Raw genomic sequence first — 13,544 nt, forward strand, 5'->3', positions numbered from 1 at the left:
CGTGTAGACCTGTCTACACTGACAGCGAAAGAGGCCAAGGCCAAGCTGCCCGCCCGTACAGGAGAGGCCCCGTAGAACCCTGTAACCCTGGCTGGGGCTCCTGTCACCTGGCCACAGTGACTGGGGGTCGGATGTCATGGCCAGGGCAAACTGGCTAAATGCCACTAATGACCAAACTGCCGTAACTGCCATTTTCAAGTGGTGATTTTTAAATATTTTCATATTATTTTTTAAGTTATTGTTTTAAAATTTTGGATATAGAGCAATAATTTCCAAAATGTGTTTGAACCAGAATAACCTTCTAGCTGAGTCCAATGCATATATCTTAAGGTCAATCTTCCCTAAAGTTTAAGTGTGTTTCAATGTGACTCTGTGGACAATTATCTTCACAAAAACACCAGAAGAAAGTTGAAAACGTGGATTTAGTATTTTCCATCACAACAAACTGGAAAATTCTTACAGAGATGCGAATACTAGATCACCTTACCAGTCTCCTGAGAAACCTGTATGCAGGTCAAGAAGCCACAGTTGGAATCAGACATGGAACAACAGACTGGTTTCAGATTGGGAAAGGAGTACGTCAAGGCTGTATATTGTCACCCTGCTTATTTAACTTAAATGCAGAGTACATCATGTGAAATGCCGGGCTATATGAAGCACAAGCTGGAATAAAGATTGCCCAGAGAAATATCAATAGCCTCAGATATGCAGATGACACCACCCTTATGGCAGAAACTGAAGAACTACAGAGCCTCTTGAAGGTGAAAGAGGCGAGTGAAAAAGTTGGCTTAAAGCTCAACACTCAGAAAACTAAGATCATGGCATCCAGTCCCATCACTTCATGGCAAATAGGGAAAAAAATGGAAGCAGTGACAGATTTTATTTTCTTGGGCTCCAAAATCACTGCAGATGGTGACTGCACCCATGAAATTAAAATATGCTTCTTCCTTGGAAGAAAAGCTATGACCAATCTATCCAGCATATTAAAAAGCAGAAACATTACTTTGCCAACAAAGGTTTTTCCAGTAGTCATGTATGGATGTGAGAATTGGACCATAAAGAAGGCTGAGCTCCGAGAAGCTGAGGCTTTCGAACCCTGGTGTTGGAGAAGACTCTTGAGAGTCCCTTGGACAGTAAGGCGATCCAACCAGTCCATCCTAAAAGAAATCAGTCCTGGGTGTTCACTGGATGGACTGATGTTGAAGCTGAAACTCCAATATTCTGGCCACCTGATGTGAAGAGCTGACTCACTGGAAAAAGACCCTGATGCTGGGAAAGATTGAAGGCGGGAGGAGAAGGGGACGACAGAGGATGAGATGGTTGGACAGCAGCAACAACTCAATGGACATGAGTGTGAGCAAGCTCTGGGAGTTGGTGATGGACAGGGAGGCCTGGTGTTGCAGAGTCAGACACGACTGAGCAACTGAACAGCAACAATGCACTCCTCGAAGGAAGCTTTGCTTCTCTCCAGGCTCTAACGGGAGAAGGCCCTGCTAGGCTGAGCACAGGTGTTCTCGATGATTTCTCAGCTGGGCAGTTAGATTCCTCTCAGTGATAAAAACAATTAAGACTCAGTCATCTCAATTAATTGGACCTCAAAGTATTTAAGAGGCCCACTATTATCTCATATTGCTCGGGGCTTAAGAAATTTCTTAAGACCAGATCTTTACACTCTAGGCGCTTATATTCCTGGTGATACCTGTATACAGAGCAATACATAATTAAGCACTAAACTGAGTAAATACTGCAGAAATTCAGAGAAGGCCAGCTGGAAAGGTCCCAGAATGTTCACTGGGGTTGGCCGAGACTTGAAGGGCAAGAAAAGGAGATGGGAGAGTTTTCCAGCAGGAGGGCATGGCCCACCCATCAAAAACAAAAATCTTCCTCACAGGACATTTTAGCAGGACTCATGCAGCAAGAGCCAAGTCATTGGAAAAGACTCTGATACTGGGAAAGATTGAGGGTAGGAGGAGAAGCAGACACAGGATGAGATGGTTGGATGGCATCACCAACTCAACTGACGTGAGTTTGAGCAAATTCCCCGAGAAAGTGAAGGACAGGGATCCTGGCAAGCTGCAGTCCATGGGGTCACGAGAGTTGGACACCACTTAGCCACTGAACAGCACCAACAACATGCAATGCATTTGCTGTGCATGCTCATCTTGAGAACGCCAGCATATGAGGGCACTCCTTCAGTCCAGGGCTTCTTAGGAGCAATGATAAAGAGGATTTCAGGACAGAGATCCATTACTCCAGTAGAGGAAGAGGAGTCAGTAGAACCCAGAGAAATGAAGAGATGGAGCCCCTACAAAGGCAGAAGGGTCAGGCCTACCAGAAGTCCTGGGGTCAGATGCATAGCGGGAAAAGCCCAGTCCCCAGTAAAGCAAAGGATTAGTAATATTCAAGCATTTTCTGAAAATTAATTTCAAGTTCCTCAAAAGCATTTTAAAATGGATTTCAAAAACCAGGTTACCTTTGGGATGTCTAATGAGAGCTAGACTCACTCAGAGACCAATACCTAGGGCTGTCCAAACCCTGAAGGACAAAAACCTTCCTTCCACCCAGTCCAGGAACAAAAATCTATAGGATGAAACTAACAACAGCATCTGAGAAGTGAGCAAGCTCCGCAGCTGCTGGAAGTTTAAGCCATTCCACGGCCATGCTGGGGTGTGCAGACCCAGAGTGAAGACCTGGGTGAAGCTTGGAGCCAAACCAAGTTTCACTCCAATGCCTTCTTCACTCCAATGCCTTCTCCTGCTGAGGGCCAGAGAAAGTGGGCTCTTTACCTTTAAAAAAGCACAGGGGTTATACACCTAACTACCCCTTTAGAGTGGACAAAGGAGTCAGTGGGCCAACGTGGGATGGTCCCCACTGCCAAAAACGTCAAAGAGCTCTCGTCACATTCGAGAAAGTAGGGGGAAAGTGCTCATCAGAGGGGAGAAGCACTTAAATCAGGCACAGCCCTGGACACAGCAGCCATGTGGGCAGAAGGGAGAAGAGGCATCACAACTCCGGCGCGGCTGGAGCATCTGTCAGCTGTGTGACGACCCCTTCCACAGGGACTGAGGGCAGAGAGACTGCCCACCACACACGTTCAACCAGGGAGATGGAAGCGGCGGGCGGGAGGGGGAGGTTGGGGCAGGAAAGCCCAGGGTAGTGTTTGCTGCTCAGTCATGTCTCTTTGTGACCCCCTGGACTGTAGCCCACCAGGCTCCTCTGTAAAGAGACAGACATGGAAATAATCATGTCCCGTCTTGTACAGGAGACTTACTGCTTTAAGGAACCCCAATCTGCCACCTCCAGTTCTGTCAATGGGTACCGACTCCAATTCTTCGATTTTTTTTTTTTTTTTTTAAGAAGCAGATGATTCCCTTCCACTCCTCCTCAAACCATCAACCACCTCAAATCCTCAATGGAAGGAAAGGGTTAGGACACTATTTAAATATCTGCCCAGCAAGCTTCCTCTTTCCCACTGATGACAAAGAAGCAACTCCAGCCCACTGTCTAACAGAGTGCAGTGCTCAGTCGTTTCAGTTGTGTCCAATTCTCTGCGACCCAATGGACTGCAGCCTGCCAGGCTCTGTCCATGGGATTCTCCAGGCAAGAATACTGGGGTGGGTTGGCATTTCCTTTTCCCAGTTTCTAAAAGAGTCACCTTCTAAATCCAGAATTAGGAATTCTACCCACACCGATTTCCTTTCAGTCTCCTTGGCAAGCCCCAGACTTCTGACCAGAAGCTGGATAATTGGTTCAGTTCAGTACAGTTGCTCAGTCGTGTCCGAATCTGTGACCCCCATGGACCACAGCACGTCATGCCTCCCTGTCCCACCAACTCCCAGAGTTTACTCAAACTCATGTCTATTGAGTCCAGCCATCCAACCATCTCATCCTCTGTTGTCCCCTTCTCCTCCCGCCTTCACTCTTTCCCAGCATCAGGTTCTTTTCCAATGAGTCAGTTCTTCACATCAGATAGCTGAAGTATTGGATGTTTCAGCTTCAGCATCAGTCCTTCCAATGAATATTCAGGACTGATTTCCTTTAGGATGGACTGGTTGGATCTCCTTGCTGTCCACGGGACTCTCAAGAGTCTTCTCCAACACTACAGTTCAAAAGCATCAATTTTTCAGCACTCAGCTTTCTTTATAGTCCAACTCTCACATCCGTACATGACTACTGGAAAAACCATAACTTTGACTAGATAGACCTTTGTTGGCAAATAATGTCTCTGCTTTTTAATATGCTGTCTAGGTTGGTCATAACTTTTTTCCAAGGAGCAAGCATCTTTTAATTTCATGGCTGTAGTCACCATCTGTGGTGATTTTGGAGCCCCACAAAATAAAGTCTGTCACTGTTTCCGTTGTTTCCCTATCTATTTGCCATGAAGTGATGGGACTGGATGCCATGATCTAAGTTTTCTGAATGTTGAGCTTCAAGCCAACCTTTTCACTCTCCTCTTTCACTTTCCATCAAGAGGCTCTTTAGTTCTTCTTCGTTTTCTGCCATAAGGGTGGTGTCATCTGCATATCTGAGGTTATTGATATTTCTCCCGGCAATCTTGATTCCAGATTATGCTTCATCCAGTTCAGCATTTCTCATGATGTACTCTGCATATAAGTTAAATAAGCACGGTGAAAATATATAGCCTTGATGTATATTCCTTTCCCAATTTGGAACCAGTCTGTTGTTCCCTGTCCAGTTCTAATTGTTGTTTCTTGACCTGCATACAGATTTCTCAGGAGGCAGGTTAGGTGGTCTGGTATTCCCATCTCTTTCAGAATTTTCCATAGTTTGTAGTGATCCACACAGTCAAAGGCTTTGGTGTAGTCAATAAAGCAGAAGTAGATGTTTTTCTGGAACTCTCTTGCTTTTTTGATGATCCAACGGATGTTGGCAATTTAATCTCTGGTTCCTCTGCCTTTTCTAAATCTAGCTTGAACATCTGGAAGTTCACTGTTCACAAACTGTTGGAGCCTGGCTTGGAGAATTTTGAGAAATACTTTGCTAGCGTGTGAGATGAATGTAATTGTGCAGGAGTTTGAGCATTCTTTGGCACTGGAATGAAAACTGACCAACCAAGTTGGATAATCACCAGAGAATTAATCCTTTCTTTCTTTCTCCCTTGCCTGGCTTAGGAAGTCTGTGCCCTGCAGCAATGCAGTTCTGACTACAGCCCTGGGGCTTCCTGGTGGCTCAGATGGTAAAGAATCTGCCTGTACTGCAGGAGACCAGGGTTCCATCACTGGGTGTGAAGATTCCCCCGGAGAAGGGAATGGCAGCCCATTCCAGTATTCTTGCCTGGAGACTCCCAGGGACAGAGGAGCCTGGCGGGTCCAGTCAGTGGGGCTGTGAAGGGTGGGCCATGACTGAGAGACACTAACTAACCTGGGCTTTCCTGCTCCACCCCTGTCAGCATCAGTTCCCTCTGGTTAAACCAGTCTCATGGCCCACAGTCCTCCAGAAGGAGCTGTCACACACCTGACAGGTGGGCCTTCTCTCCCCCGGGGCCCCTGCGGCTGTCGCAGGCAGGGCTGTGCTGGTTTAAGCGCTCACTCCTGACCAGCACTGCCCCGATGGATCCCGTCCTGCTGGCCTGCCTTCAATCCACACACCAAGGGCTGCTGAAGCGGGCTGACTCTGAGAATCTGACTCAGACGTCCTCCAGGTCTCATCCCGCCACTGGTGTAAAGCTGAGGTCCACGGCAGGACACACGGGATCCTCCATTCAGACTCCTGCCCGCCAGCCTCTATAGCCTCGGTCCAGAGCTCTCTCAGCGCTGTGTCCTCCAGATGTGCTGCCTTCCAGGCTCACACACCTGGAAACCCCTACTCAGCCCGCAAGTCTTGGGTCAAAGCCAACCAGGACTCCCCAGATAGCCCCAGAGACTCCTCTGCTTACTGAGCTTCACCCAGAACCTCACACTTTCACTGTGATCATCTTTGTGCACAGCTGTCCTTCCCCTCGATTATGAGCTCTCAGGTCATCAATATTTGCTGAATCAGTGAATGGATGAGACAGGCTTATCTGAAGTCAGAGGTTTGGGGACACCGGTGTGTGAGCGACTGGTACGGTCACGGAGAAAAACAGATCACCCAGAAGGAACACAACGGACCTCATGATGAGAGGAGTAGGAAACCAGGAAAGAAAAGATAAACCCTTAGAGAACACCAAACCTGTATCTCAGAGCCAAAGGGAGAGGAGCTTCAAGACAGAACAGTTTATACTGAGCTTGTCCTGTACAGTGTAAAATAATAGTTATTGTATCTTTATAGTCAATTAAGGAAGTCTAGGTATAAACCTTACAAAGTTATGCAGGTGGAAGCTAAACTGTAGATTCATAGCTGTGTTTTCATTAAGGTAAGTTTTGATCACGTCTCAGTGTTGTTCCTAGGATTGGATTTTGTCATCGCAGAGCTTCCTTTACCATGTTGTTGGAAAAATCTGTTCTCCCTTACTAATTTTTTTACATGTAGTTCCGTTTCAACTTGGAGCTACTCTTGTCACACTAAGGTAGAAGATTGCTTCAGATTTGGCTTTCCAGACACACAGAGATGTCAATTCACCCCAACCACAGGCGTTTACAGGACCGACATGAAGCCCTTGTACGTGAAAGAGACTGTACATAAAAGAGACGGGAAAGAATGATTGGATTCCTTACGTTTAAATCCGTAAGTTAGGGTGCCTGGTCTGATAACTGTCACTTGCTGCCCAGCAAATACGCAGCCTACAGCAAACCCTGCTGACGGGGCTGGCAGTTTCTCAGTTGAGTCCCTACGAGCCCATGGCATGGCAGACAGCTCCCGCCCACTGGTCAGAGTTGGCCCAGGTGACCTGGCATCGCCTCAAGGTAGCAGGTTCAGCCTGACTTGCCCACAGACTCGCCCCGTGCTCATGTCTGCTGCGCTCCGTGTGCATTCAGCAGAGCAGCCGTCTGTTAGGACGGTGACAGGAAGCTCAGTCTGGCGCTCCGTGATGAACTAGAGGGGTGGGATGGGGAGGGGAGGGAGGCTCGGAGGGAGCAGATGTGTTAATATGTATCATTACGGCTGATCTGCATTGTTGTAAGCAGAATCACAACACTGTAAAAATTAAATAACAAAATAAGCTACAAGGATATACTGTAAAATACAGGAACAAAATCAGTATTTTATAAAAACTATAGAAGAAGTACAACCTTTAAAAAAGTGTGAATCACTGTATTATATACCTGTAATTTATATAATAGTGTACAACTATACTTTAATGAAAGGACAACAAACAGAAACAAAATAGTCAAAACGTGACCACTCCATTGCTTTACTGTCTCCATTCTTCCTGTACTAATGAATTGTGAATGCAAGTTTCCTCAAGCTCTTTTTTAAAATTAGTTTTCTGGCTGCACTGGGTCTTAGCTGCAGCCCACGCATCTTCCATCTCCCTTGCTGCACTCGGGATCTTTAGTTGGAGCATGCGGACTCTCAGCTGTGACATGTGGGATCTAGTCCCCTGGACAGGAGAGTGAAGCCAAGGCCCTCCCACGTTGGGAGCAAGGAGTCTCAGCCACTAGACCACCAGGGAAGTTCCATCTTAAACTGTTAATTTCACACATGCATACTAAGGTCACTTCAGATTAAGGAGGAGAACTGAGTTATATGACACGCTGGTTCCAGATTCCCCACTGCCACGGACCACGTCAGGTTACACGACCTTTGTCAAACTGCCCTGTGAATCCTGGGGTTTAGGAAGATAAAACGGCAGCAGTTTGTCTATCACAGGCTGCTGTTTAAAAGTCCTTAGGTGATGTTCCATTATTTATCAAGAATAGGATGAAATCCAAACTCGTCTGCCCCAGCCCCCGATCCCATCACACCAGACCTTTCCTTGTGTATGGTCAGATGGCCTTGCTCGGGCTCCCTCCTAAGGCACCAAGTCACAAACTTAGTGACTTAGAACACACCTCTGTTATCTTTTGATTCTGCAGGTGAGAAGTTCTGCATGGGTCAGGATGGGCTAAGCAAGGAATTGGCAGGGAGGTGGGTGAGGGACATCCGTGTCCTCAGCTTCACCAGCTTCCCCGGCTGTCCTGCCCCTGCCTCCCGCCCCGTTCCCTGGCCCGTCCATCTTCAAGGGCAGCAATGGCCAGCGAGTCTTCCTCACGTGCATCCGACACTGACTGTGCTTCCCTGGTGGCTCAGCAGTAAATAGTCTGCCCGAAATACAGGAGGTGTAGGAGACTCAGGTTCCCTGGGTTGGGAAGATCCTGGAGAAGGGAATGGCAACCCTCTCCAGTATTCTTGCCTGGGAAATCCCAAGGACAGAAGGGACTGGTGCGCAGTCCATGCGGTCCCAAAAGAGTTGAACGTGACTGAGCATATACACACACACACACACACACACACACACACACTCTGCTTCTCTCTTCCACTTGTAAGCATGCTTGTGATGATATGGGGCCCATTGGATAACTCAGAACAATCTGTCCATCTCCAGATCCTCCATCTAATCATACCTGCAAACTCCAGAAGTGGACACCTTGGGCAGGGAGGGAGGGTATTAGCCTAACTATCATCATGGTGGTCTGTCTGTCTGGAGAGCCCACTTCCGGCCAGAAGACGCCTATCCAATTCCTCAGGCATTCCTAATATTATCACTATTATCATGAGGCCCCCTCCCCTTCCACCCCAAGGGCCTCCTTCCTGCACATTTCTGGTTCCTGGTACAGACGCCTCTTGGGCAGCACTTACCTTGTTATTTGTGCTCAAGCCTGTCTCTCTGACTAGATTGTGAATCACCATGTCTTACTCATTTCTGCAGCCTCAGGGGCTGGACTATAAAGACGGTGGGGAGGAAAAATGAATCTGATGTTTTAATGAGTAAAGACCTCAGACAGAAGCAAGAACAATAAACACATAGGGCTTCTGTGTTGAGTATAACTTAGAAACTAGTTCTGACAGCTCTTCACTGGTCCTTATCACATCATCAACCAAGCCCTTTAATAAACCTTTAACCATTCTAGGGGGGTTTTTCAGCAAACTTAAAATCAACCATTTGCATCTAAGGCTGTTTCTAACTTTATAATTTATTTATTTATTTTTTGGCTGTGGTGGGTCTTCATTGCTGCACAAGCTTTTCTCTAGTTGCAGCGAACAGGCTTCTCATTGCAGAGGTTTCTCGTGTTGCACAGCACAGGCTCTAGGGCACATGGGCTTCAGCAGTTGTGGAGCACAGGCTCAGCTGCCGCACAGCACGTGTGATTCTTCCACATCAGGGATCGAACTCGTGTCTCCTGCACGACACATGTGATTCTCCCAGATCAGGGATCAAACTTGTGTCTCCTGCATGGCATGTGTGATTCTCCCAGATCAGGGATCAAACTCGTGTCTCCTGCATTGGCAAGTAGATTCTTTACCAGTGAGCTACCAGGGAAACCCTTTTCTAACTTTTCTGTGATTTGCCATAGATCACAAAGTGCTGTCAAATGTCCTCCTGGGCTTGGCTTGAAAAGGGTGAGCCACACACCAAATGCTTGGTTAGATGCTGCATTGGGGAATTATTATCTGCACTATTTCTGCCCCAGGAGAAGGCAATGGCAACCCACTCTGGTATTCTTGCCTGAAAAATCCCATGGACAGAGGAGGAGCCTGGTGAACTACAGTCCACAGGGTCACAAAGAGTCGGATACGAGTTAGTGACTGGGCACATGCACTACTTCTGAATTCCAAGAGATGATTCTTGACCAACTCTGACTACTGTGCTGTGGGTTAAAAGCAACTTCGCCACAATAACTATTTGGTATTAGGAAGCAGCCTGAGAACACGAGTCCCACCACACCTGATAAGCTTTACATGTATGTAGTATACACAGGAGATTTTGAACTGGATGCACTTCTTCAGAAAGGGGAAGCACATTTTCTCAATATTTGACTTGGTTCTTTCTCAGACTTCTAAAATTTTCTATAAATACTTTAAGAAAAATGTTTAGGAGCAATGAATACCACCAACCAAACTTTTTGACTAAAATGAAGAATTGCAGGTCTGATTTGCAGAGTCAGCATGTTGCTGTTCTTGTGCAACCTGTTTTCCCATTTTTCCCACTTCATGCCATGAAGCAATTCGATGTCAACTTGCTATGGAGTCAAATGCTCTTGTTATTAAATCTCAGTCACCTACAGGCAAGGCACACAACCCAAATGGGGAAATGGTTTAGAGCATTTGGAATGAGAGCCGGCACCACCTCACCCACGAACAAACATTAAAAGCTATTCACAACCCAATGAAAAGCAACTGCACCTCAAAAGTCTATTAGAATCTATAAAGAGCACAAAGCAGATGTTTTGTAATACGCTTAATAAATAAAACAACTGTATCCACTAAGTGGTGCTTATGGACACCAGCTTGAGAATTAGAACTTCAGTTACATGCAGAAATGTTCCCCACTGGAATAAGGATTGTTTAACTTACTCCTGAAATCCAGTAATCATAAGGGTGGCAATGGTGCCAAATGTTTCAAGAACCAGCAAAAAATGTGGTGGGATCTACAAACTGCATTTGTCATGAAAATTATAAGCCCAGTAGAACTACATTGTTTTAACTTACTCCTTTCTGAAAACATTTTTTTTCCATGTTCCATTTCATCCTGAACAATTTTACTATGTTTAGCATAGTAGCAACTAAGAAAAAATGTTTCATTTAGAAGCAAAAGTGACAAAACTTTATCAAAAAAACACTGCGCTTCAGCCACACGGTATTTCCAAGTTCTTATACATATAAAATACCGCACAATAAAGATGGCTACAGTAACCCAACTTCTGAAAAACAATGACAATTCAACCATAACAGATTCTTTTCTACACTGTGAGCAGATAATGCACCTACATTTTTTTTTTCCTTTTTGCTAGTTTTCTTTATAAATCTTGCAAGCTCAAGTTTTTTTTTTTTTTTTGGAGGGGGGACGGGAAGGCGGGTTAACAGTCGAGCTTAAAATAAATCGGCTTTGCAACTACTCTGTTTTTTAAGCCGATGAAGCACGTTTTCCCATTCCACGCCATGAAGCAATTCGATGTCAACTTGCCATGGAGTCAAATGCGACAAACTCCGGGAGCTCCAGCGGAGGCGGCGGCTCCCTGCGCGCACAGCTCCCCGCTTTCCTGCGGCACCAGGATGCGCCGCCAGCACTCGGGGCCTGCGGGGCCCAGGACAGTGCACACCCCCCATCCCGGTCACTAAGGTCCGGTGACCCGGGCGGCCCGGAATCGGCGAAGGCCGCGCCGTGGCTTGACGTCCCATTTCCTCCAAGAACTGCCGGCTCCTCGGCTGCGCGCGGTGCACACCGTGCTCCTCGCCGTGGGAGGGCTATGACACGAGCCTGGGACGCGGTGTCCCCAAACCGCTGCTCTGGGATCCCGCAGCATATTGCGACCCTGGAGCCCACTGCAGGGACCCGGGCGCCTCCCAGAGCGCAGCCCCAGCCGCGGGCTCCTCCAGCCCCAGCGCCCCAAAGTTGCGCGGCCGCGACCGGGGCGACTCGGCCACCACGCGGTGCAGGGCTCCCCACCGCCCGCGCCCTGCCCGCCGGCGCCCAGCTAACCCGGCTAACCTGACGCCGCCTCGCCACTCCGGCTGCCACCGCGCGCTCCTCGCCATGGCCAGCCCGGGATCCGCGCCGCGCCGACGCCCGCAGCCTCTCGGCGGCTGTCCCTGCCCCCGCGCCGGCTGATGTGCGGGCTGCGGAGCCTCCCGGAGCCAAGCAGAGCGGAGCCGAGCGGCTGGGCGGAGCATGCCCAGTGCGCGCGCCGCGGCGCCGCCGGGTCTTCGCTGCAGCGCGGCGGGGCGGGGCGAGCGGCGGGGCTGGGGGCGGTGGGCCGGCCCGCGGGGAGGGACCAGGGCCGGGAGGTGGGGCGCGGCCCCTCGGTCCTAGCGGCCCCGTGGCGGGACCCCGCGCCCGGCTGTCCCCGGCCAGCGCCCGCTCCGTGCGGCCTCGGCAGTCCCGGGGGAGCCCCGGGCTCCGGCCCTCAAGGCTGGGGACCCGCGCTGGACCCGCGACGCTGCACCGCTCCCGCACCTACCCTTGCAGGGACCCCGTGCGGCCGCGAGCAGCCGCAGGAGCGGGACGTCAACGGCGGCTTCTGAGCCGGCGCTCGGGATTCTAGACCTCCTTCTAGACTACTTGTAGTTTTCTAAGTTTTCTCTAGTGACCACTGCGGGGCTTTTTCAGTTAGAAAGAAAGACAGGTTTCCCAAGGCGCCTGCAGAAGTTGAGCGGCCCGGCCTGGCTCTGCAAGCGAGCCTCTCTGCAGACCCGCCGGCCCGCGCGGGGCGGGGCCCGGGACCCGGCTCCTTCCAGGGCCGCCCCCGCCGCGGCGGCCACGCCCGGCCACGCCCACACCAGCTCCCGGGGCCCGCCCCCAGGGCTGCGGCGAAAACCCGGCGCGGCGGACTCCTCGCGGCGCCGCGGGGCCGACGTTCGCCGGGCTGCAGCCCCACGAGGGCAGGCTGACCCTGCTCGGCTCCCCTCACGCCGCTCTCTCCCCGTCCCCTGTGAGCCTCGCGGGCTAGCGTGCCGGTCCCCGCCGCCGGCCCGGCCGCAGAAGCGGGTCAGGACCCGACTGAGCATGCTCGCCCGCTCGCCGCCGCGTCTGGACGCAGCAGGGCCTCGGGGTCGGACGGCGCAGGGGCGGCGCAGGTGCGCGGTCCGGGCGCAGGTGCGCGGGAAGCGGCCGCGCCGGGCGTGGAGGGGGTCTGGCTCACGAGCGAGTGGACCTAGAAACCCTATTTCAACATTACTTTCATGATCACAGGAACTTTCAGCTGGTTTTTTCTTTCAGGAAGCCTGAACCCTTCATTCCTGTCTCCAGGGTAGGAAGCATCTTTGACAACCGCACGAGGACACAACATTGTCTCCTGGTTTTTCAAACATTAAGGCCCTGTCCTCACTCTCAGGTCATTTTGCAAAGTGATAGTCCTCTTTGTCTTCAGACAGGTCTCCCTCTGAGACCCCACGCTCTCCAGGGCCCTGCAGGACTGCGCTTGGCCACCTTGGACGACCTTGAGGTGGGCATGGGAACTTCTTGGGTCACGGTCAGAGAGGAGAGGACCGAAACGGAGAGCTTCCAGCGAGGAGAGTCTGAGGGCTGGAGAGGCGTCAACTAAAGACCCCAGAGAGGTGCCTTCAGGTCAGTGGGGTGAGGCCTGTTTCCCGCCTGGCCTGGGATGCGGGGAGCGGGGAGCTCTGGCCCCCCAGGTTTTGCGCTGTGGTGGGATCCCCTACGTGGGGCGGCATCACTTTCCCCTCTTCGGGTCCCAGGGCAGCGCCAGCGTGCTGGGAGACACCACCTGTTGTGGAAGGTCACGCAGGCAAAGAACTTCCTGGGAAGCTTGCTCTGGCACTTCTCAGAGTCCTACCTTGTGCTGGGGTTCCGCCTCTCTCCCCAGTCATTAGCCCTGCTCTTGAGCTTGCCCAGGCCCCTTGGCGGTCCTCAGCGGGAAGAGGCTAGCCTGGGAGAGGATGGGTGAGAACTTGCACCCGGCCTGTCCCCAGCAGAACTGGTGAGCTGTGGTTGCCCCTCACCA

General features: G+C 50.4%; 1 protein-coding gene and 1 long non-coding RNA gene across 5 annotated transcripts in view; one reads left to right on the top strand and one right to left on the bottom strand.

Annotated features, from left to right (window-relative positions):
* Positions 1-12,287, bottom strand: part of MFAP3L (microfibril associated protein 3 like) — a 47,838-nt gene extending 35,551 nt beyond the window's left edge. For 2 of the 3 annotated variants that reach the window (XR_016037786.1, XM_055428012.2), the window contains exon 1: positions 11,573-11,784. The gene's annotated coding sequence lies outside the window, so the exon portion shown is untranslated. Of the gene's footprint in view, positions 1-11,572; positions 11,785-12,041 lie in introns of those variants that run through there. The other variant, XM_055428013.2, reaches the window with a different exon arrangement.
* Positions 12,288-12,424: 137 nt separating this feature from the next.
* Positions 12,425-13,544, top strand: part of LOC148777246 (uncharacterized) — a 61,228-nt gene continuing 60,108 nt past the window's right edge. For both annotated transcript variants that reach the window (XR_016037788.1, XR_016037787.1), the window contains exon 1: positions 12,425-13,147. This is a non-coding gene — a long non-coding RNA (uncharacterized LOC148777246). The remainder of the gene's footprint in view (positions 13,148-13,544) is intronic.

The sequence above is a fragment of the Moschus berezovskii genome, chromosome 7, assembly GCF_049115385.1.
Source record: "Moschus berezovskii isolate FMDL1 chromosome 7, NW_MosBer_1.0, whole genome shotgun sequence".
Lineage (NCBI taxonomy): Eukaryota > Metazoa > Chordata > Mammalia > Artiodactyla > Moschidae > Moschus > Moschus berezovskii.